Genomic DNA, 26,729 nt, shown 5'->3' on the forward strand with positions numbered 1-26,729 from the left:
TTTTATTGTAAACAATAGTTTCTTCAAGAGTTGATAATTATTAATATGATTTTATCTTCATCCGCTATCCTTTTTTTGCGGGTAAGAGATTCATTTCGTTACGATTTGCGTACTAATACGTACACTAATATTAAGGTGAAAAAGTAGACTTTAATAAAATGATACCGATTTGAAAATAAATATTTAATAAAATAATTCACGTTAATATTGGAACACATATTTTTGTATTAATATTATTTCTGCTAAAGCACTATTATAGGTATACTTCAATCCACCCTAGTTTTAATATATACGAATTATTGTTGGCTGATTTGCTATATCTCTATGAAGATGGGTTTCAATCTATCCTAATTCTAAGAAAAATCCCAAAATGAAATTTTTTTGCTTTCTCTAAGTATAGAACGGTAAAGCAACTTTATCTTTGTTATATTTGCATATTGTTTTTTAGTTTTGGGGGTATATGATTAAACTGAATTATTGCATATTTTATATATCTAGAACCATTATATTTTATTTATTTCATTACATTATCATTGGTTTTAGATGGAAAATGGTCAAGATGCATAAATACGAGTTGTGATTTAAATTGATTACTAGCATAATTTATGCTTAATTTTATAACTTGTGATTTAATTGGACAATGTTCATTCACATGCACAACATATTTTTTATTTTATTTTATCAAAATTTTATTTCTATTTTATTTTTTATTTATTTTTCTTTCCAAATAAAAGAAATGAAAAGTAGAGAAAAGTTAAAAAAAAAAAAAAAGGCATGGGACGGACTCAACTCACACGAAAAAAAAAAAAGGCTTTGGACAGAAACTCACGCGCAAATGCAAGAGGGGGAATTCAAAATGCATACGGCTTCTTCACGGCCGAAACTCACGTAAGGCAAGGGCTTTTTTTTGGGTTTTTACAGAAGCAACAAATGGAGTTTTCTTCAAAAAAAAAAAAAAAAAGGGAAGAAGAGCCGCAGTTATTCGGGGAGAAGAAAAACAACACGACGACGTGCTGGGTTTTTTCTTTTCTCGGAACGAATCAGCTACCCAGCCTTCCGCCACTACCTACCACCTTCATCTCTATTTATTTGATTTACTCTTTTCATTTCTTACTTTTTATTTAATTTCAGTTTAAAGTTTATAGAATAATTTTGAGATTTTTGACTTAAAAATTTGGACAATTTATTTACTATTTATTTTACTTAATGTCTCTATTTTTCTTGCTCTTTTAAGCATTCATTGAACAGTGATTACAATTGCTATAGATTGATTTTGAGAATTTGTGATTTGAGTACAAGGATGATCTCTAGAATCTTGATTTTGGGACTTTTCAATTCTCAGTTCATATTTTGTCAATTACTTTCTAATATAGTTTAATTCTTACTTTAGTTTTATTAGTCTCTTAATTCCATTGCTATTAGATTGATTAAAGCTTAATTAAGACTTAAATAATTTCAGTTTTATTATTTAATTTTTAGATTAATTAAGATTGTTTAGTTTAGTTGATTCTTTGATTGTTAATTTTAATTTGCTAGTCTTTTACATTTCATTTCGACACTCAAAAATTCAAAAATATGAATCTAGTCCATAACTAGTGCCCTTTTCATTCACATTGTACTATTCCATTCATTGCACATACCATCATTTTTATTTTCTTTTTGCGAATATTTTTACCATTTTAAACGAATTTGATTTTTATGTAACTTTCCATGAGGAGACGATCTAGGAATTTATTTCTAATTATTACGCAACATCCTCTTGCACTTGGGACAGCCTTTGTGCTACTCATTTTTGAGTGAGTCAGTATACTTTATCATGTTAATTTAATGTTCGTAATGTGTGCAGGGAGAAACAAGATGTAAATTTTTCATATGTGTAGATATACTTCACTTTTTTTTTTTTTTTATAAAGAGCTTGAAGCTCAATTCATTCATTAATAATAAGAACAGATATACAAGAGGGAATTTCCTCAATGTCTACTACAGTATCAGATGACAGTAGAGTCTTTTTGGCTAAAGCATGAGCCATTTTGTTGGCTTCTCGCCTTACATGCTTAACAGATCATAAAACGTACTGTTGGAGGAATAAAAGAGTATCCTGAGACACCATAGACATAGCAGACTCATCTTTGGATTTTGACAAAATAGTATTAACCACCTGCTGAGAATCCCCTTCCAATAAGACCTAGGTCAGGCCAAACTGTAGACCAAACTAGGCAACCTCCAGTGCCCCATATGCTTTAGCTAAAACAGGATCAGGAGGTGAGGTGAGAACATTCATGGAAGAGAGAATGTAGTTCGGAAGACATGGGAGTACCTTTCCTTTTCCAAATTTCATATGCGCGAGTATGAAGTTCAAAAAAGAAAAAATGAATATTATTTTGTTTTTACTGAGTTATATCAATTGTAATAGTTTTTGCTTGGTTCGGATAAATTATAACATGTAAATAGCTGGGTATGGTCTAGATGGTTTTTGTATGGATCAACTCTAATGATACTCTCCCACCTGTCTGTTGTTTGCACTTAGCCAGTGAGGTGGTTATGATGTTTTGGTTATGTTGTACAAAAGGGAGTATTCATATGTATGATATCCATATGTGTATGAAAATGCCGATTTGTGAAATTATGTTGTTAGTATGGAGATTTGGAGATTAACCTGTTTGTGAAATGTTTGACATTGCAATTAACTTATTGAATTAGACTTTATTTGAATTGTTGTTTGACTATCAAATACAACAAGCTGTGTAGTGGTCATGGTTAGCAAATTCTTAATCAAAAAATTGTGAAATGTCAATTTCTGAAATTGTTGTTTGATTATCAAAACCTGCTTGAGTAACATTGCATAATCACATATACATATAAGACCATGAACCAAATACTTTGGAATTCTTCTCCTCCAATTCTCTTGATTAACACTGCTATACGATAAGAGGAAAAAAATGGGCCATTTTCTAGCTTGAAAAAAAAAAGATACATATATATAGAGAGAGAGAGAGTTAAATTAACATTCTTGTAGAAAGACAAAAGTTGCGCATAAACCAAAATGGTAGAAATTGATAGTCTTATAATTATATTCATCAGAGTCTGAATTTCATAGAGATATCAGTATATACACAAGCTACACATGGTGGATGCTACCAAGCTATATATCATCTACACAAACTACACTACAACATCTCCACAACACAAAAAATATTTGCACACAAAATCTCGAGTCTACAATCTACACAAGTAACACCAAGTACATCTCCACAACTAACTGGACACAAAAGCCACTAACAGACCCTTCACAACAAAACATACATAGGTTGTACTAACTACCCCTCACAACACAACATACACAACACAAGTAGATGACCAATCATAGGCTGCACCACAGGCTACACCATCTCCACAACTGGACACAATTTACCTATTATGAACATCAACATATGTAACAACCCAGCCCAATAATTCTAAAGTCAGAATATTGATAATTTTTATTGGGTCTAAATTATATTTAATGGGCTATATTGGATAAGCCCACGAACAATAAGTTATTGAGGTTGATTAGGAATTTTAATTAGGCTTAATAACTAGGTTAAATCTCATTTATTATTTATTGAATGAGTTAGACTCCTTTTAAGACTTAAAGATCAACCATTATGAATTTATTTCAATTTAAATCATCATTGATTGAAACTCCCTACGCAGTCTTAGTCACTGCTAATCCTACATTGAATGAACTACTAGATCATATTTTTAAATTCAAACTCTCTTCTTCAATGATCGTGACCAAGTCCAACTTGAAATCAAACTCATTGGCACCCTCTCGCAAATCTCTCTATAAATATCTTCCATTTCATGCATTATTTGGAAAAAATCGTAGACCTCCGTAAGTGCAACGACTAAACCCAAGATTCCCAGTCTAGCACCACGCATGTCCTACATTTGCCACACCAATAGCCAGTTGCCTCATCCCTCTCATAGCATCCCTCACGTTTTCTCTCTCCTCTCTCTTATATGTTTTCTCTCAAATTCATGGTTAATCTGTTTCTCTCTCTAGCATGCGCCAAGCCCATGAAAGGAAATCAGTCGTACCCTAAAAATATCGAATTAGTGCTACAAGGTAAGTAGTATGATCATAACTTTATGTGCTGTAAATATTTTGTTTTTGCATGAAAAATGTGATGTTTACCCACACTACGCTAAGAGACAATTCAAGGTTAGCGCCTTTTCACAAACCTCAATGAATTATGATGATATGCTTGTGAATAAGACTATGCATGCTATGCTAATATGGATTGTTGTTAGATGGATGAGACGTTATGAAAATCACATGTATGCCATGTAATGTTCATGTAATATTTAGATCATGTTACGCCATGCCCAAGCTATGCTATGTTGTGTAAGACTCGTGTTAATATGCCATGCACAAGAATACATTATGCCATGTAAATTCATGAAGTCAACATGTTCACATGCATTATGAAAATTAATAAGAAAACACATAAAAGACAAGTAAGCTTTAAGATTGGCCTTAAGTTATGGGTGGATATGCAAGCCACGAACTCAAGCGTGGTCAACCACACGTAAGCTATGTTTTGAGGTGACACGGATCCAAGTGTGTTTCACTAAAGGTTATAATATGCGGTGCCACGGACTCAAGCATGGATTACCATATTTTAGGTGATAAAATGAACCAAAACATGTTTCTCTACATGTTATGATACATTAGACGGTGTCATGGACCCAAACGTGGTTCACCCTATGTTATGATGATCAGTAATTAAGTGAAAGACAAGATGAATAAGTTATGTTCGAATGATAGAAAATGCATGGAGTCAATCATTCATGCATCCACGTTACATGTGTTGCCATGATTATGTTTGATTCCGCTATGTTACCAATAAATGATCTATATGTTATGTGTATGTGTAAAGATGTATGTAAGTTTTCGAAATTAAGCCTAATGTTAAACTAAGTTAAGCTTACAATATGTATGCTATTAATGAGTCTTCGACTCATTTGTTTGTTAATCTGTTTTATGTTTTAATGTCCCAAATGATGATTTTGTAGATACAGAGCATGAGAGTGCCAGGAGTAGAATAAATTTTCAAAGATTTAATATATAATTTAGATATTTAAGCAGTGTTAGTATCATAGAGAACTAGTTTAGATCATTTCTTTATGTTTCAACTTTTATGTCATGAAAGACTATCATGCTAAGTTAGTTTTATGATCCAATAGATGATGTATTTTATGTTATTAAATCTCTTTACTGGGCATTACATTACAAACATACGTAATATGTAACACTCTGCTCCCCCTTTTTGATGTAAGCAAATTTCAAGGACAAGATTTATTACAAGGAGGAGAGGATGTAATAGTCCGCCCCTTCTCTCTAACAACTGCAAGTCTCGTCTTATGTGCCGAACCTTGAAGGCGTGCTTTTAATGTTAGCAGTTTATTATTAAAGTATGCCAATGTTTTAAAGTCTACGAATATTTTAAATGTCATGGAAATATTTATATGGGATATTTCCGGTATTATTGGACCTAGCTTGATTTTAAGTAAAACAATTATAATATTTTTGAAAAGCTCCAAAAATATTATAATTCTATAAAATCATTTTATTTAAATGATTTTAGTTATATAAAATATTATGGAATTTAAATTATGTTGAGAACTGTAATTAATTAGATAGTTTTATTCTCTTAAAGATATTAAGCAAGACTTCATCATTTTATTAATGATGAAAGAATATTAGTTTATAAACTAAAGTTTAGTTTAAATAATATTCTATTTTAATTTCTCTCAGTGCTTTTAGTTAAGTTAATGTTTACGCATTTTCAAATCAATATTTAAATCCTACCGTTAGATCATTTTGAAGATTCCGAGATGAAGGGTTGGGATTAAAACCCTAGCTCCCTCTCTTTCTCCCTCACTTTCTCCCTTTCCCTCTCTCTCTCCTTCGTCCCTTAGCTCATGCGGGTCCCCTCCCCTCACCTGAGTTCTCTTTCTTCAGCCCCCAGCGCCACCGTGCGCCACCATGATGCACCACCGACCACCTCACCGGCCTCCCCTCACACCGGCGAGCATTCTACACCGTCGAAGCCCTTCCCTCAACCGCAAGTGAACAACCCAAAATGGGTTTGGGTACATGGTTTCTCCCTCGACTCTGCCCACCACCGAGCACCACCACGAGTCTCCCCTGACCACCCCTTCCTCCTCCCCTTGACTTGAAGTTAGTAGCTCCTACCTAGGCCACCCAAGAAGCCCACGCCACCCCAACAGCACCACAGCTCCACCAGCACCCCTTCAAGCTCCTTCATGCCTAGCCATAGTCCACAGCCATCCCTAGCCTTCACACGCACCCTCACCCTCTCGAATGCACTATACACGGCTACATGTCGCTGTGCTCCGCCCCTCACCGCCACCACGAGGCCACCCTTCCAAGACCACATGTAGCTACGCCCATGCCCAAACAACCCCCAGCCACCGTGGACAGCCACTGTACACAACTTTAGCCGCCACCCACGGACTCCCCACCATGTCGGCCACCCTCACATAGCCCAAATCTACCCACTAGAATCCTAGATCTGGTCCCCGAAATAGCTTTGTTCCAAGGTCATGGTAGTGACCGCTACCGCCCAAGCTAGTGGCTTCTGATGCCATAGGTCATGTCGGACAACGAGCAATGCACGAGTAATCCCGATGATGGTATAACTATCTTTCCCTTATCCTTGTTATTATGTTAGTTGGTTGGTTAGGTTGTAGACTGTGCTGTTAGTATTTGTGGAGTTCGTGATGTAGTGTAGTAATGTGATGTATTGTTTACATGAAGTGTCGGGAACTGTAAAATAGTGCCCCAGAGTAGTTGTGATGTGACCAGTCGTCCCAACGACAGGTGTCACTCTGTAGTAGTGTTATGGCTGTTGTACGTGTAAAATGACAGAATAGTGTAAGAGTGACAGAATAGTGTAAGGGTGATGTAGCAGTAACGTGACGAGATGCCACGATGTGGCAAGAATACGTGAGAAACCGTACCTGTGATGAGTGAGGAGTTGATGTAGGAGTGACGTAACGAGATGCCAGGTGACGTGACAAGGTCACAGTGTAGCTTAGGAGTAGTATCAAACTATATGACGTGACGTAAGGTATAGTTGTGATTAGAGTCCTGTCGTGTCAAGTGTTAGGATGAACTTGTAACATGACTAAAAGTAGGAAGGGTCTTGCCAACTGAGTAAGGGAAGGTTGGTATTGAAGTATAGAGTCAGCTTGTGTAAGGGCGATAGTGGATTATATGTTGCTCTTAGGTGATAAAAGGGAGTAGGGTACATGTGTAATTTGGTTAAACATATATGCCCGACGGATTTACCATATGTAATGGGTAATCTATCCTAAGCATAAGTACACAGTGTTTGAGCCTCAGAGTTGGCTTAGAATCATGTGATATGCATGGATAATGATGATGATGAGGAAGTGTAGGCTCAAATGTAGGAAGTGACGTGTGTATTGTCTAGGATTGGGATGCGTGACTTAGTTGGTCTGAGTCATGCATCAGGATGAGGTTAATGAGAAGAGTAAGATGGGTCTTAGTGTCTTAACCCTAAGGTGAATCATGGGGTTCACTCTAATGAAAAAGCATTCAAAGTAGGACGTTGAGTTTGGTAGTGACTGTAAATGGATTCTCGTAGGTTTTAGCATAGTTAGGGACACATAAGAGCCCAGGTATAGAAGGAGAGTGTTCCAAGTGAAGTGTAATTCTATTTCTAGTTTCGTTGCTTATGTACTAGATAGAGAATGATGCTAAGTGTTTGCATAAAATATATCTACAAGTGCACAGAATTGTAACAAGTAGTAAAGTGTTTTAAAGAAAATGGTTATCAAACCCATATGGAATAATTATGCTATTAAGTATTAAAATTGACTAAATGAAATACTATTTTGAAAATCGAATTTTGAAAAATAGTTTATTTAAATTAAATTGAAGAAAAGAACATTAAAATTAAGATTTTTAAAATAATAAGAATAAATCTAGAGTATTTGATTTCAGCTAGAAAATCCCATACAATTTACTCTTCCTAGTTATAGAATCCCAATTATTCCAAGTTGATGATAAAAATCCATTAACTATTTAATATTTTCTCTCGAGCAATACCAAAAATATCTCCAACTAATAACTTCACATGTCCCATTCCAATTTTTTTTTTTATTTCTTAGTTTTTTTTTACGTAGTGATTAAGAAAATGTTATTTAATAATATTGTATTTTTTAAAATATTTAAAAATATTAAAAAATTATGTGAAAAAAATATTTAATCAAATCTCAGACTCGTGTCTCAGACTCTGTCATTCACTAATTATTTTCTCCCCTCTCATTCACTTGTATCTTAGACTCTCTCTCCACACACTCTCTCTTGATCTTCTAGACTTGTATCTCAGACTCTCTCATTCACTAATTATTTTATCCCCTCTCATTCACTCGTATCTCAGACTCTCTCTCCAAACACTCTCTCGATCTGCTTAGACCTCTCTCTCTCTCTCTCTCTCTCTCTCTCACTCAAAATCGTTAATCATAGCCGCTGTGTCTCTCTATTTCAAGCTTCGGCCGCTGTCTCTCTCGGTGTCGTGACTATCTCGCCTATGACCTTTCAGTAACATAGCTCAATCTGCTATTTCTTTAGAATATGGGTGGTTTTTTCTTTTTGGGTTCTGTAGCTTTTGAATTGTGGAGATCTGGTATAGGACTCATAGAGATCTGTAGATTTGGATGCAGAAGGTATATTTTATAGTTTTCGCAAAGGATCTAAGGATATGGTTATGAAATTTTCATGTCCTTTGTGCTAAGGTTGAAAATTGGTGCAATGGTTAGAGGTTTTTCTTTGGACCTGTGTAGGTTTCATGCATATGCATACTAAAACACTTCCTCTTCTCTTTTTCGTGTTTGTAGGTTTTTGGGTTTTCTTGGCTCAGGTGGTCCGTGACTCTGTTTAGGTTTCAAGTATTTAAATCTGGCCTTCCTCAGGTCATTCTCAACCCTTAAATCATCTAAACATTGTCTACCAAGTCATTGGTATGTTGGTGATCTAGTTGCTTGAATGTTTTGGGTTTTCTTTAAATTGCAAAGCATTTTCTATTAGCCTCAAATTCTCAAAATTATTAAAATTAAAGAGATGTTCAAACTTGGCGATGGAATTCATAATTTCATATGCTTATTGCTGGATTTAGTTCAGATTTCATAAACTTTGTCTTTTTTATTTAAGTTCATTGAGTGACTTATGTTATAATTGTTTCTTGGAATCCCAAAAATTTTTTGGTTGAGAATTTTCGAAATTGATGTAAATTTTTTGGGGTTTTTATTGTTAATTATATGTGAAACTCTATACGTACCAGGTAATGGTACCTGTTAAGATTGGTTTCCTTACGATTTTGGGGGTAAGTTGTGCTTCTAAGAATCTTACAAAAGTTTGTAAGGTTGGACATGTGATTTTTGTTTTTGTTGGAGACTAATGTTCATAAGGTTTTTGTGTAAAATGTTACTTCATCTATTTTTCATATATTTAAGGGTTAAGCGAGTCTTAAGTAATGTTCTACACCATGGTAGTGTTGATAGTGCTGATTTTAACGTATTTTGCGCACAGAGGTGGATTCATTGCTTTTGTGCCTACTATTTATGCTTTATTTTTTTTTTCTATTTTAAAATTTAGTAATTGGATGGTGTTGTTTTCTTATATTATTGCTTAAGCCTTTTGGAATGAATGTATAATAAAGAGAGACATGTGGTAAGCTTGTTTGTATATGATGAATAGAGTTCATCATTTAATAATCTATCTTGGGATAACCTTGGCTATTATTTATATGATTTGAAGGTAAGTTTTGATATAAAACAGAGAAGGTTAATGCATGGTAGTATGCATTTCAGAACTAGTACATTTTATGTCGTCATTCCTATAGACATTTTACGTCTCCATTCCTATAGACTGTTAGTGAGGAACTTTTTGGTTGAGACTTTTGGAAACTAATGTGGGAAAGCAATCTAAAGGAAGAACAAATGAAGACAAACATTATCTTCGGTAAGTACACAGTGTTTTGTTTGTTTCTATTTCAACAATGTTTATATTCCTTTAGATTGATGGTTTCCCTATTTTTCAACCAGCAAATCTAAAACTTGCAAGCTTTTCTAAATTTCCAGAATTTATTGTATCAGTTACTTCATTTCTCATGACTATGAACAAACATGTGTAATACATAGATAGACTATATATACTATAAACACACAAAAGACAATCGGACTGACCTGTTTTATTTTCCTTTGAACTTTAGCACCTCCACACCAGAGAAGCACTAGAATGCATAAAGTACAGTAGCCTGGCCTCGGTTTATTTGAGAGAGAGAGAGCAAAGAAGAAAGTGCAAGAATAGAGAGCAATTTTCAACCGAAAGAGTGAATGGAAAATTTGCCTGCGGTTTCTTTTAGAAAAGCAGAAAACTGCTTCCCCTTTTTTCGGTTGCCATTTTGCACCTCTTCAGAATTTGTAATTTTTCATGATTTTGTGTTGTTTTCGATGCTACCAAATCTCAACCTGCATATTCGGCTCTATTTAATTATTTATGAATATTTAACTTTGGCCATGTTTTGTAATTATTTATGAAAACACTATCTCAAATCATAACGAGAAGAAAAAAATCATTCTCCTTATCTAACGATTATTCTCTCTCTCGTGTGCGACGATAGAGGAGAAGGATCTCTAGTATTCTTATTCGTTGGAGTAAGAAGGATTGTCTCACTTATGGGTGGGGTATTGTAGTGTGATGGAAGACTTGCAGGAGGATTGGAATAAAATCGATCTCAATGAAGGTGAGAGTGCTACGATTGAGATTGAGCATGTGGATTTCGGGCTACAGCGTAACTGCAAGAAAAGGAGTTTAATTGGGAAGGTGTGTGTTGATAGACGGGTTGGTTTAGAGGTACTAAGGATCTTATAATTGATAATTCGGTTTTTGTCCTCAAACCAGTCAATTTGAGCATTCCACCTCATGCTATGGATCTTGCGTTTGATTGTTTCTAGATTCAGCTTTTTAGGCTTCCAATGGGTTGTATGAATCATGCTATTGGTGAACAAATTGGTAAGTTGATTGGCAGAGTGCTAAAGGTCGATATTCCAAATGATGGCATTGGGTGGGGTCCTTTTCTTCAAGTTCTTGTTGAGGTGGATTTATGTAAACATGTCTCTCGGGGAAGAACAATTCAATATAATTCTCAGAGGTTGTGGATTCCTATCCAATGGGAAAAGCTTCCTCACATTTGTTTTTCATGTGACCATATGTTTCATGGAAAACAACAGTGTATTTCCCCAAAAACTATAAAGCAAAAAGGTGGAACTCAATTCGGAAGTTGGTTACGGGCTAGGTTCTATGGAGGCAAAAGAGGAGGGCTTGTGACAAATAGACATGAAGGCTCTACGACGCCTTTCTCTGGTGCACCCAAGGAAGGTGGCCAGAATTTGGGACGTAAGGAGGTGGATCGGTGGGGTGAGGAAAGTAGTGGTTTTGGGATGGGGGAAGAGGAGTCCGAAAATCAAGGGATAACTGACAATGTTGTGGTAGTTGAGAACTCTCAAGAGGCGGTTGCTCAGTTTCCAAATGTGGAAGTTAACAAGGAAACCGAGAAGGTGGCAGTTACAACTGTCGTTGATTCTAAGCTCAATGCACAAAACACTTTGATAAGAGAGGGTTCAGAGAAATGGGCTACGGATTTAATTGGGCCTGGGCCCGTGGTTTCTAGCCCATATCCAGTCCAACAATTTGACTGTAGCCGTACAATGGTGTTCAATATTGGAAAGCTCCCTGCTACCAGAGCTTCGAAACAAATTTCCCAAGTGGAGAAGGATCAAAAGGGAGTTGCAGAAGAAGGGGCTGTGACAATAAGTGATGGTGATCCGCTTCCCTCGCCTCAACAAGCTGATGTGTCGTGTAGTAGGAAATGGAAGAGGAAGGCCCGAAAGCAAGGCACTCCAGGTCTATCTCTTGTATCCTTTTCTCATGAGAAAAGAGTTGGATTGTTCTTACATGATGAAAAAGATGATGTCTCTTTGGGGAGAAAACAAAAAATTGTGGTTGAGGACCGAAGTGATTCAGTTGAGGTGCTATTGGCGGAGGCTGCCAGTCAGCCCCACCGAGAATTATGATTCTATTCAGTTGGAACTGCTGAGGGCTTGGGAACGCTCAGATAGTTCATGAACTTTCACTAATGGTGAAAGATAAGTCTCCCAAGGTAGTGTTTCTCAAGGAGACACTGCTTGTTGCCTCTAAAATGGATCGGATTCAGAGAAAGTTGGGTTTTGATTGTTGCTTTTCAGTACATCCAGTTCGGGAGAAGTGGGGGTATTGCTATGTTATGGCAAGAGGATTTGGGGTTTACAGTTCACAATTTTTCATTAAGACATATTACTGGATGGGTTAATGGGTTGAATCAAATGGAGAAGGTTATGCTCACTGGTTTCTATAGGGATCCTCAGACTAGTAGAAGGGTTCAATCTTGGGATTTGTTACATAGATTGAATCCAGGTTCTTATCCCTGGTGTTTATTTGGGGACTTTAATGAGATTTTATTCTCTTCTGAGAAGGTGGGAGGTAGAGATAGATCTGAATTGCAAATGAGAAGGTTTTCAGTGGCTGTGGATCAAAACAATTTGATAGATGTGGGGTGTCATGGAAATCCTTTTACCTGGAGTAATATGCATTCAAATTGGACTTTCACTAAGGAAAGATTAGATAGGGTTTTTATTAATAAAATATGGCAGGAAAAAGGTGTTCGAATACTGGTGGATACAATGGTGGCTAGATGTTCTGACCATACTCCCCTTTTAGTTTCTTTGGTTTCAAAAGGTGGGGTAATGGGAAGGAAAATCAAACCTTTTATGTTTGAGGCTTGTTGGTCAAAAGAAGAGAAATGTAGTAAAGTTATAGCAGAAGCTTGGAGGGGAAGTTTTGATAGGGGTTCTAATCAAGATAAATTACATGCTTCTTTGAAGCAGTGCAGTGAAGAGCTGGGTAACAGGAACAAATCCAAGAGTTCAGAAGTCGAGAAATTGATTGCTGTGAAAAGTGCTCCTTTGAAGAGATTACAAGACAAAGAAGGGGTAGATAAGGAGGATGCTATCAAAGCTTTATAGAAAGAGGTTGGTTTGCTTTTAGAGAAGGAAGATTTGAGATGGAAACAAAGGGCTAAAGTAAACTGGTATAAGGCTGGTGACAGAGACAATAGATTTTTCCACTTGTGTGCTACTCAGAGAAGAAGAAGGAATCGAATTATGGAGGTTAGGGATTCTAATGATATCTTAAGGACAGGCTAGGTTAGTATTTCAAAGGCTTTTGAGAATCATTTCGCTAGTATTTTCTGTTCAACTAGCCCATCTTATGGGATAATTGAGGATGGGTTAGCTGATCTGAGTTGTAAAATAACTAGTGAAATGTCCCATACACGGGATACACCTTTTGACAGATTGGAGGTTGAATTGGGTTTATCTCAAATGGCTCCTTTTAAATCCCCAAGCCCTGATGGTTTTGGCCCTTGTTTTTACCAGGATTATTGGAGTATAGTGGGTGATAGAGTTGTGAATGTGGTTCTGGATTTTTTGAATTCTGGTATTTTTTACAATGAAATGAATAGGACTAATTTGGTTTTGATTCCTAAGGTGGACAAACCTAAAGCTGTTAGTGATTTTAGACCGATAAGTTTATGTAATGTGATTTATAAACTAATGGCTAAGACACTAGCAAACAGGTTAAAAAAGATTTTACCTGAGATTATTTCCTACAATCAAAGTGCCTTCATTCCGAGTCATTTAATTTCTAATAACATTATGATTGCTTATGAGGCTATTCATACAATGAGAACTAAAGGGGAAAAAAGGAAGTATGGCTATTAAATTAGACATGTCTAAGGCATATGATAGGATGAAATGGCCTTATTTAAAGGTTGTTAAGTTAAGAATGAGTTTCAGCATGAAGTCGGTTGACAGAATCATGGTCTTTGTTTCTACTGTTAAGTATTCAATTTTAGTGAATGGCCATAGTAGCAATTTGATATACCCTTCTAGAGGTTTGAGACAAGGGGATCCTCTATCCCCTTATCTCTTTTTATTATGTGCAAAAGGCCTATCTTCCCTATTACATAATGCTGAGGCAAGAGGGGTCCTAAAAGGGGTGGAGGTTAGTAAGAGGGGTATAAGTATAAATCACTTGCTATTTGCTGATGATTGCTTGATCTTTTGTACGGCTAAAATGGATCAATGGTTAGCTTTGGAAGGTCTTTTGCATACCTATGAAATGGCTTATGGTAAAAAATTAAACTTCGAAAAAACTTCTTTGTTTTTTAGTTCAAACACAAGTAGGGAGGTTTTAGCTCAGACTGTTGGGGCTCGAATTTGTGGATATGCTAAAAAATATCTTGGGTTGCCCTTGATGGTGGGTAGATCTAGATGTAAAGTTTTTAGTAGCATCTTGGATAGTGTGAAGAAGCGAATCAATAATTGGCAAAATAAGTTTTTTTCTCAGGCTGGTAGGGAAGTTCTAATAAAATCTATTTTGCAAGCATTACCTACATATGCTATGAGTATATTCAAGTTACCTTTGAAGCTGTATTCATAGATTTCTCAATTGATAGCTAGATTTAGTGGGGTCACATGACAAACTAGCACAAGATTCAATGGAAACAGTGGGACAAGGTTAGTTTATCTAAAGATTATGGGGGTATGGGGTTTCGAGATATGGTCAGTTTCAATCAGGCTTTGTTAGCAAAGCAATATTGGAGACTTTTGAAAAAGCTTTTTTCTTTGGTGGCTAGAATAATGAAAGATAAATATTATAGAAGTGAGGATATTCTAAGTGCAAAAATTGGTACTACCTCTTCTTTGATTTGGAGAAGTATTAATGGTATTGTTGGGTTAGTAACGGATAGTATGCGTTGGAGGGTGGGTAATGGTCAAAAAATAAGGATTTGGATGGATAAGTGTCTGCCAATCCCTAACACTCATATGGTTCAATCCCCTATTTGTGGTTTACATAGGGAGGATACAGTGGACAAATTGCTTCTACCTGGAGGTTCTTGAAATGTGCCTCTAATTGATGAGATTTTTTTGGTGGAAGAAGCTAAAGTGATTAAAAGCTTGACTGTGAGTAGAAAAGGATCTGAGGATAAGCTGTATTGGGGTCCTACCAACAATGGCCTATTTTTTGTTAAATCAGCCTATCTTTGCAGTGCCAACAAAAACAAAATTTAATTTTTTTTTTGGGGTGTTCTGATCAGCAACATTTTTCTGCACTTTGGAAGAAGGTATGGGCTTTGAAGGTTCCAAATGCATTAAAGTTTTTATGTGGAGGGTAGTTAATGAGGCTGTTCCTACTAGAAGTAATCTTTCTAGAAGGAAGGCTACTGAGAATGAAGCTTGCCCTATTTTTAATCAGCAAGTTGAGACAAGTAACCATGTCTTGTGGTCTTATGGAGTTGCAATGGATGTCTGGGCTGATTCAGAGAGTTTTCTGTAGAAATCTAAAACTATTGAGACTGATTTTGTTTTTACTTGGAAGCAGCTGTCAGAATGTCTAACTGCATCTGAACTTGAACTTACAGCTTGTGTCTTTAGGAAGTTATGGCTAAGAAGAAATAGGTGGGTGTTTGAAGATATATTTGTTAATCCTAAGAAACTGTGGCAAGGTGCAAGATTAGACTTGGATGAATTCCAAGCGGCTCAAGCTTCAACTCTTATGATAAGTGAAGGCCAAATTGTTAGCAGAAGATTGGTCAAGTGGTGCATTGGATAAAAGCCAATTGGGATGCAACCTTTCATGATAGCAGTAAGAGGATGGGAGGGGGATGTGTTTTCAGATATCACAATGGGAGTTATTAGCAGTTGTAGCTTGGTCTAGAGATTTTATTTCCTCTCCTTTACAGGCAGAATTGTGCCTCTAGAAAGGGCTACTGATTTGTGTGTTGAGCTGGAGTTTAATAAGGTAGTGTTTGAAGGGGATTCCTTGACTTTGGTTACTGATATTCAGAATATAACAAAGAATTGCTCATGATATGGCCAAATTGTGGAAGATCGGAAGGTTGTTTTTGGACAGTCTGCTTAAAGGAAGCTCCAGTATGTTTCACGGCAAGGAAATCAAGTGGTTCACATTCTTGCCAAGTTGGGCTTACAAAGTAATGAGGAAATTGTTTGGATTGAAGAAGGACCTACTGAAATTCTGTAATACATGATCGAACTATTTCCATTATTGATTAATGTGATGAATGTTTTTCTTTTAAAAAAAAAATCATAACAATTTATTATTATTATTTGAAGAAAATATTTTATATTAAATATCTGGAAACGCACCTTATATGAATAAAATGTCAGATTCAAAAAGCAACCAATGTAGTTTGGAGAAACCGCCAGTTTACATGATTGCGTGAGGTTTTAATTCATACCGCTTGCCTCTGTTTGGGCATTAGAGAATTATGAAAATCCTCTATTATTATTTTTTATTTTATTATTATTATTTATTGTTATTTAATATTTTATCAATATTCTTTTACTATTATTTATAAAATATTTGAGATTACTTCACTACTCAAATGTAACATACGTTTTAATAGTGAAATGGTTTTAAATGATCTATAAATAATAATGAAAAGTAATAAAAAATAATGATAAAATATTAAATAATAGTGAAGTGATCTTAGTACACAAACACGCTTATCCCGAATATTGTGAAGAGAAGGCCAAATCATCAATTAAAAATTGGCTTTTATATAATTACTAGTAAAGGGCAAACACGTGCATTGCACGTGTGCCCAATTGTAAAAATATAAAAAATATTTTTAAAAATAACATTTGTGAAATATAAAAATATGTAATAATAGAAGATAGGTTAATATATATAATTATAAAATGTAATAGTTTTGTTTATATTTTAAAATTTTCACTGATCATAAAAATAATCACATATATTATTTGTAGAATATCTATGATTATAACATATGGGAAAATAATCACATATAAATAACATCTATTTGTATAAATAATAATAAAACGTACCTGGAGATATGGGCAAATAAAAGATTAGTGGAAATAAAGCTGAATAACGAATAAGAAGACAAGCACAAATGACAAAACCAAAACACCTGTTGTAAAGAAATATATTATACAAGATCATATAATCATTTCAATAATATATCATTTCATTTCAATAATTATTTCAAGAGGGTAGCTAATAGAACAATGAGAATAGGAGAATTTGACAATAGCCAACTTGAAGAACAACAAATGAAGATAGAAGCAGCGAATCTATAAGTTAAAAAAAAAAATAGAAAATATTAGATCTATATCAATAGTTATAGTTCATTGGAAATGGCGTATATTTATTATTTCCAAAATAAATATATAAACAGATTGAATAAATTTTAATATATTACAAATTTTAAAAGTTCTCAAATGTTCTTCTTAATTTTGGATTTGGAAATAAAGTAGGAATTAAAGGAAAAAAATGCAAAAAAGAAATAGAGCATATTTTTTGAAGACTCTTTTTGTTATTATAATTTTATGAGTAATTGATATGTTAATTTAGGTTCACAATTATTTTAACACATATGAATTTTTCACACCTAAAGGCATAAACGGGGAAAAAAAAATCTAAAATTTTCACATTTTAAAAAAATACCTCAACCTCATGATGCAAGGTAAAAATAAAAAATAAAAAAATAAAACACCTCTTACTCCAATACGGCGCCGCCGTTTGCAAGGAGGAACCCTAAATTTTTTTTCCTCCTCTCTATTTATTTCATTCTCTACGCCAACAGCCTCATTTTTCTCCCTCAAAAATTTCTCTCTTCCCAGCCTTCTTCCCCGTGCTCTTTTCTCTGCTCTATCTCTCTCAACTTTTTTCTGCTCTACATCTGTAACCAGGGTTCACCATCTCAAGAAGCTGAGATCCTCTTCCCAAAATATAAGTCTTTCTACACGATTAAGAGTATTGGCAATGGACTAGCCAAATATCAATACAAATCTAAACTTTAGCTAGATATGAGAAAAAGCTTCCACATTAGACTAGCCAAAAGTCCAAAACTTAAGACTTGAGCTACAATAAATCTTAAGTACTCTCCAAACATGGCTAGCTATTATTCACAATGGAAAGTAATATTTTATTATTTATTCACTTCCCTCTCTCTATGAATGGTAAAACATGCATGTCATACACATTATTTATTCTACTAATTGAGAATATTGATAGAATAGATATATTATTTTTACAAAGCATGAAGATTTAGGAAATATATGAATTGTATTTGTAAAAAAAAAAAATTAAAAAAAAATAATATTATATTATTATTTTAATTTTAAAATAGTTAGTCCAATGTAGACTTTAATAAAAAATTAATATTATAGTTAAAAGTTAACATTGTAACCAAATTTTAGACTTGACAATAGCTAACCATTGCCAATAGAGGCTATTTCTATCCTCTCTCTCTATTTATATTTCCATCGCACAAGTTCATTCTCTTTTTTTTTTCTTTTTTTTTTTTTTTCCGTTGCTCTATTAGGGTTTCTTTTCAGATGCTTTTAATTCTTTAATTTTTTTATTTTATTTTTGTTTTCTACATACAGATCGGATCATCGGAGTAGATTTTTTTTTTTTGATGTTGGTTTTTCTAATTTTTTTTTCTTTATAAATCTGAACATATCTTCATATATTTGAAGACACCGTGTTTCAGATATGAATGGTGCTATTTATTTATTTCCCTATAGATCTACAGCTCAGATCCGAGTAGATCTTCATTTTTTTCTGATATATTTTTTTTTCTGTTAATTTTTTTTTTTCAAGTTGGGTTTTTTCAAATTTTTTTTTTCTATAAATCTGGATAGATCTTCATATATTTGAAGAGATCGTGTTCATATCTCATTGGTGTCTATTTTTTTTTTAGTTTTTCCATTATTTGTATTCGCTTTTGTTTTTTCTGTTCTTTCACGTTTTTGTGGTTATTTTTTTCCTTTTTTTTTGGTTCGATATTCACTTTCTCAGATCTAGAAATAATATTTATTTTTTGTTTTATTTCTGTTAGGTTATATTTATTTTGTGTTTTGGGTTGCAATGGTGATTTCTTTGGCTGAAGTGTCTTTTTATTTCGAATTCCTACATATCTGTAGATCTGTTTTGCTAATTTGAAAATGTTAATATTTCCTTATTTTCTTTCTATATATTTTTTTTTTGTAGCCGTTTCTTTATTTCTTAGCATTTTCTTTTCTGAACTCACACAGATCTGAGATTTTATTTCTCAGATTTGAAATTTTGTTCCATTTTTTTTCGTTTTGTATCTTTATTTTTTTTGCTGTTATCATTTATTTCTGACAAATCTGAAAGTTTTTTTTCTCAGATCTTGAGGAACTTTTTTCTAGATCTTAAAAAAGTTCTTTTTTTATTATCCTGTTTGTGTAATAATTTTTTCCTTTTCTTGTTCGGAAATGTATTTTCTTGCACGCTTTTTCTTACTCGGTACGGATGATATTTGTTTGGATGTGATCTGAACACATCTATAATTCGTAGGTTTTGAAAAGTTTACTTTTCGATCTATGTTGGTCTTTTTTTTTTTTTGTCGTTTCATTCTGAGTTTAACAAATTTGTTTACATCTACACATGCAATACATCTCTTGATTTGTTTGATTTATTGAGTTCAAACTCTTTATTCAATCTGTTTCTTTTACAACCTTTAGGGATGAATATATGTAGTTTTATTCTTCTAGTTTGTAGGCTGTAGTTTTTTTAGCTCTTAGGGATGATCGTATCTAGTTTATTTTAAGCATCGCCATATATACGCTTGGCTATGTTTGGGTACCAAACATTCTTCAACATTTTTCAAATATTCTCGTACTTTTAAAAATACTTCACATGCCAAACAACTTAAAATATTCTCAATGGGACCCACAAACTCACTTCAATCTCTATTCACAACTATTCACAAATATTTTATAATACTTATCACTATTACATATAAATAAAAAATAAAATCACTATAATATATAAATAAAAAATATTTATCACTATTATATATAAATAAAAAATAAAATCGCTATAATATATAAATAAAAAATAAAATCACTATAATATTTATAACTATTAAATATGAATAAAAAATAAAATCATTATAATATATAAATAAAAAATAAAATCACTATAATATATAAATAAAAAAAAATCACTATAATAAAATAACTATAATATATAAATAAAAATAAAATCACTATTATATATAAATAAAAAATATTTATCACTATTATATATAAATAAAAAAATAAAATCGCTATAATATAAAAATAAAAAATAAAATCACTATAATATATAAATAAAAAATAAAATCACTATAATATATAATAAATAAAAAATAAAATTACTATAATATTTATCACTATTAAATATAAATAAAAAATAAAATCATTATAATATATAAATAAAAAATAAAATCACTATAATATTTATCACTATTAAATATAAATAAAAAATAAAATCATTATAATATATAAATAAAAAATAAAATCACTATAATATATAATATATAAAAAATAAAATTACTATAATATTTATCACTATTAAATATAAATAAAAAATAAAATCATTATAATATATAAATAAAAAATAAAATCATTATAATATATAAATAAAAAATAAAAACACTAAAATATATAAATAAAAATAAAATCACTATTATATATAAATAAAAAATAAAATACTATAATATTTATCACTATTATATATAAATTAAAAATAAAATCACTATAATATATAAATAAAAAATAACATTACTATAATATGTATCGCTATTATATAAATTAAAAATAAAATCATTATAATATTTATCATTATTATATATAAATTAAAAATAAAATCATTATTATATTTATCATTATTATATATAAAATTAAAATAAAATCACTACAATATTTATTAATATTAAAAAATCACTATAATAAAATTATTATAATATTTATTATTAAAAATCAAATCACTATAATATTTATGGGACCCACACATTTTTCAACTACCTACTCAAAAGTCAACAACTCAACATATTTCACACATCCAAATAACTCAAAATACTCTCAATGGGACCCACAAACTCACTCCAATCTCTACTCATAACTATTCACAAACATTCTCAACACTTCTCAACATCCAAACGTTTTAGATAGTGTGTGGTTTGGATTCTAGCATATCTGTTTAGATGATAACTTTATTTTACACGTTTTAGACAGTTTGTGGTTTGTAATTTTTTAATTTGGATGTGTATGAACCATGCGATAAAAACAGATACAACATATGATCTAATTGAAAACATAAATGAACAGAGGCATATCAGTTTCAATATGATTTAAAGCCAATGAAAAATTAACTGACAACAAAAGGCCAACAACTGTTAACACTGTTAAAATGTTTGTTTAGATGATAATTTTATTCTCAGTCTAGTCTCTGGTTTTCCTACAGAGATCTGAGTTGATGTATAATTTTTCTGAAGTGGGTTTATTTTTGAACGCATCTTCATATATAGTTTTAAGGGTGCGTTTGGAACTCAAACCACTCTCAACTCATCTCAACTCATCATTACAACTTTTTCAAATCCCAACACAAAATATAATAAATAATTCAACTTTTTCAAATTTCAAAATAATAATAATATTAAAAAATAATATTCTAACAATATTTTATCATCTCAACTCAACTCAACTCAACTCACTTCAACATCCAAACACAACCTTATTCTTTGATTTTATAGTCTGTAATTTTTTAACTTGCATATGTAGCGACGTAAACTAACAATGAAACGTAAAAGGAGCATAAATTAAATTTTCAGATACTGTATATACAAACAGAGAATGGAATTTAAAGAGAGCAGAAAGAAATCAAGATTCAGAAAATAACAGTGGCAACAACAACAGCACAATAACTCCTCTTTTTGAAGTAGATTTAGTTTTTGAAAATTGAAATAGTGATGTAAATTTTTTATTTCTCAACCATTTCATACATGTAAATAACGCAAGGAAATAGTCAGCAAACAGAGATAAAAACTGACCTGCAAGATTGCAAAAGTGGAAGACAAATTTAGAACCCAGAGTGAGTCGAAAGAAACAGATTTGGGGAGGTTTAAATGAGAGATAACAAACAGTGAAATTAAAGGAGAGGGAATCCATTTTTATACGAGGTAGTCAGGAGCTTAAGCGGTAGAAATGTAAAAATGAAGATAATTCCTATAGAAATAACGAAGCGGTTGAAACGATCGAGAGATGTAAAAAAAAATCCAGAAGCTAACGGAAGACTGTAGAAAAAAAATTTAAAATCTGAAAATGAGACAACAACAAAATGTAAATACAGGAACAAAATTATAAATGAAAATATTAGAATTTAATAATAATAAGACAAACGTTCGAGTCGGTGGGAAACATATAGAACAAGTCAAAAATTAGAAAAATAAAAAATAAAAAAAGAAAGAGCTTTGCCATTCCAACCGGATGAACATGAGCACACGAGCAATTACGGTTCGGTTTGACCAGTCTACCCCTTTCTTTTACGCGCCTAAATTTTTAATTAAATACACATACAATTTTTTCCCTCCCAAACTTTCCTTTCACACTTCAGTTCACTTTAATTAAATGCCAATCGCCCTCGCCCGCTTTCAAATTCGCAGATCCATTTGAAATCCCTTTCTTCAATTTCCACCATCCTGTTCTCGCACTCGTTCGCTGCCTCATCTCCTACAGGAATATTAAGGCACTTGCCTCCTCTCAATCTGCTGAAGCACCAAGCTCTGCTGCCTCTTCATTTCAGACCCCTTCAGAGCAATACAGCAACTCTTCAGACCGACACAGCCGCTCTACACATGTGTGTAGCAAACCTACGATGACAGAGGAATAAAGTATAACAGATATACTTTCTATAGGACAGTTGTCATATATTGCACATGGAAAAGAAATCAAAGTGTATACTTGTAATTGCTATAAAAACACTGCACTACTGTAATAGAAGAACAAATGTGAGTGAGAGCTTTGAAAGCAAATCTGACTTCGTCTTAAGCATTCTCTCAAACACCTCTTCTTCATTCCTTATACTCTGCGTTTAACAAGGAACAATCAGGTCCCGCGCTTTCTCCCCTTTGGCTTTGGTTCACATCAAGATTTCACAGCTCATCTGTCGAGGTTTTTTTATTGTTTCAAATTTTCATCAACATCTCATAATTTTTTTTATCTGATTCGTGATTCAAAAAGAGCATTTTGTGTCAAACCTAATTTTATTTTATTTATACTTGGTTTTTCTTTATTTGACATTTGATTGAAATACACCGAGTCTCAAGTTTTTGGATGTTTTTGTTTAGACGAAAAATGCGGTGCATAGAAGCATAATCTCGTTATTGTTTTGTTTGTATATTCTGTCGTGTGTTTCCGGGTTTGCAATAAGGTAATTTAGAAGTTATCACATAAATTAGAGATGGAGCTTTCGGAAGTGAAGAATGCAGATTCTTCGCAATACGTGCAATAAGGTTTGTGAATGCAATGATGACTAAATGATCTGGTGTTATATAATGATGACTAACGAAACCTTGATGTGAACCAAAGCCAAAGGGAACAGAGCGCCTCAAAAGGAGCATTTTGACATTTGATTTATACTTGGTTTGTTTGCTGAGATAAATGTCTGTAAAGATTTATAGTACTTATCTTGAATTCCTTGGTGCCCTGGAGATTGGAAAGCATTCATTTGAGTTTTGATGAGTTTGTATCTTTTATAGAAATCAAAAGAGCGGTAAAACCAGTGTGATTCGGAGTTCAATTTCTTTTACTTCCCATCAAATTTTCGCATGAACCGCACATTCTTATAATTTTGTGAGCATGATGTTGATCGCATTCCATAGACAGTAATTTTCCCCTAAATTGATTTTCATTTCGTTTGTATTTTCTCCTTTTTTTTTCAATTTATTTTGTTGGACAATGAAATGGCAAATGCAAGAGAACAAAAAAGGGGAAACTGCTACTGCTATGTGATGTGCCTATCATGTAGTTTTCTATTGGACGAAAGTATACTTTGATTCCTCTCTATGAAGCAACTCTCTACTGTTTCATTTCCGATTGGATTCTTGCGATTCATTATCATATTACCGATGTATATTCCTTCAACTCTGTTTTTGGAGTTTTCGTTGCTCAACGTTTAATTTGAAATTTGTCGGTAGCTTTTTAGATGTCATGACCATTTTTTTTTCCTGGTATATCATTTTTGGTTTCGACTTTGTGCCTGTTTTTAATAGCACAAGCTCATTATTTATTTAAATGAATGATCATTTAAAATGTCTCATTAGTAAGTGTAAATAAAGATAATCAAATTAAAGAGGAATTCTCTCACATCTAATTCCTGAACTTAGATTTTAGTAAGTGTAAATAAAGATTTTACTGCCATTACTCATATTATTGATAGCATTCACTATCATCATAACTGATGTAATGACCTGTCCCCGAGAGGTCTGGAGAGTTAATTCATGTCATCTAAAAATTATTTTCCAACCACATGGTACATATTCAAATAAGCTCTGAGACGTGTCACTTTCCTCGTTACAATATGAAGGCATTTAGCAAACAAGAAATGGCGGGACTTTAAACGAGCTCAGGATGTTTAATTTGACCCCTCACAAACAACAGAAACATCCTTACACCATTTATGCCACTGCACTTTAAAGGAGCATAGAGAATTGGCCAGAGAAGCTGTTAGGAGATCACTGGTGTTGTTGAAGAATGGTGAGTGTGCAGACAAGCCATTGCTACCCCTTCCCAAGAAAGCATAAAAAATACTTGTTGCTGGCAGCCATATGCTGACAATTTTGGTTACCAATGCGGTGGGTGGACAATAGAGTGGCAACAACCTTACTAGCGGTACATTGAAACTCAAACTCATCCCTTTTAGATGATCTATTACTAACATGCACATGGTACATAAAAAGAAAAAGTAACCCTTTTGCATGAACATGAACCTTCTCATGAGCAGGTACCACAATCCTCTAAGCTATTGAAAATACCATTGATCCAAAGACCAAAGTAGTCTACAAGGAGAACCCGGATGTTGAATATGTCAATTCAAACAAATTCTCCTATGCCATTGTTGTAGTAGGAGAACACCCAGGATCTGAAGGCCAAGGAGTAGCCGATGTTTTATTTGGTGACTATGGTTTCACAGGCAAGCTTCTGCGGACATGGTTCAAGACTGTTCATCAGCTTCCAAATAATGTGGGGGATCCACATTATGACCCACTCTTCCCATTTGGATTTGGTCTCACTACTAAACCTGCTAAAACCAATTAGGATACGATTCCGAGGACTTTCCTGTAATTCCAGGGCAGAAGTGCAAGTATTATAGTGACAAGAAAATAAGTTTCATTCAATGGAACTTTGATTATCGACTAGCATTACAAACAGAAACTACTTATCAAGGGAAGCCCAATATAAAATGAGGCTTAAAGACACATTTAAAAAGAGGTCTTTTTATTTGAATATAAAAATAATAATAATAAATTATTATATACATAAATAATATTCGAGGTTTCTTCAAAAGTTATATTGGGAGTGGGACAATAGCCCATAGGGCTGTACAAAAAACCGATAAACCGACCTAGACCGACTCAGACCGGCCGCCGGAGCTCGGAACCGGCCGAAACCGGTGAAGAACCGGTCGGCGTGCGGGAGAAAATAGTATAAACCGATATCGGCCGGTTCGGCGTCGGTTCGAACCTGGTTCAAACCGCTGAACCGGCCGATTAAAGAAATTTTATTTATTTTTATATATTCTGTATTCAAAACGACGCCGTTCCACTTAAGTTTAAGTGGAACGGCGTCGTTTTAAGTCTGCAGTTGTGTTTTAACATAACTGAAACGACGCCGTTTGGTATTAAACTAAACGGCGTCGTTTTATTCTTAACGTATTAAAAAAAAATTAAGTAGAACGACGTCGTTTGGTTTAGACCAAACGGCGTCGTTTTGAAATTAGGTCGTCTTCTTCCTCGGGCGTCTTCTTCCCAGTGACGCATCGCCGTTTTCATCCCCGCTCTCTCTCCTCTGCGACACACTCTCTCTCTCTACTCTCTCAGACGAAACTGGCCGATGAACCGACCGTGAACCGCCAGAGAATTGCCGGTGTCGAGACGGCCGGTGTTTTTCTCCCCATCGATCGGTTTCGGCCGGTTTCCTCCCCCAAAAATAAACTATCGGTCGGCGTCGGTTTTACCCCAAAACCGCGCCGATACAATCGGTTTTCACCCCTAATAGCCCAATCGGCATACAGAGCCTTAGCATGTTCCCAATGGACGTGTTATTGTGTAAATTAGTAAAGGAAATTAACGAAGGCCTCGGCTGTTCTTTGAGGGAAACTCTTGTCTCAATCCCATGTTAATACATTGAAGCAGAAGGTCAGGTACTTAGCATGAATATGCGTCTCGAAATTTGACCCTTTTTTATTTGCTATATTCTACACGTTTTGTTTTAAGCCTACCAAGAAAAAGTTTAATTGATATGACCATTAGAATCGTATTGGTCTAAACTCTAAACCCCAAGGAGTGGCATAGTATTCATCAAGTTTAGGCTTCCTTCATTTTCGCAGGTTAAATTAGATTAGATGAGATGAAATGAGCTGAATAAAATATGAAAATTGAATAAAATAATTTTTTTTGGTATTACTTTTGTTTTAA

At 33.6% G+C, this 26,729-nt stretch overlaps 1 pseudogene; it reads left to right on the forward strand.

Annotated features, from left to right (window-relative positions):
* The first annotated feature begins 15,322 nt into the window (after positions 1-15,322).
* On the forward strand, positions 15,323-25,350 carry LOC118348167 (annotated as a pseudogene).
* The last annotated feature ends 1,379 nt before the right edge of the window (positions 25,351-26,729 follow it).

Source organism: Juglans regia, chromosome 4 (assembly GCF_001411555.2).
Source record: "Juglans regia cultivar Chandler chromosome 4, Walnut 2.0, whole genome shotgun sequence".
In the NCBI taxonomy this organism is placed as follows: domain Eukaryota; kingdom Viridiplantae; phylum Streptophyta; class Magnoliopsida; order Fagales; family Juglandaceae; genus Juglans; species Juglans regia.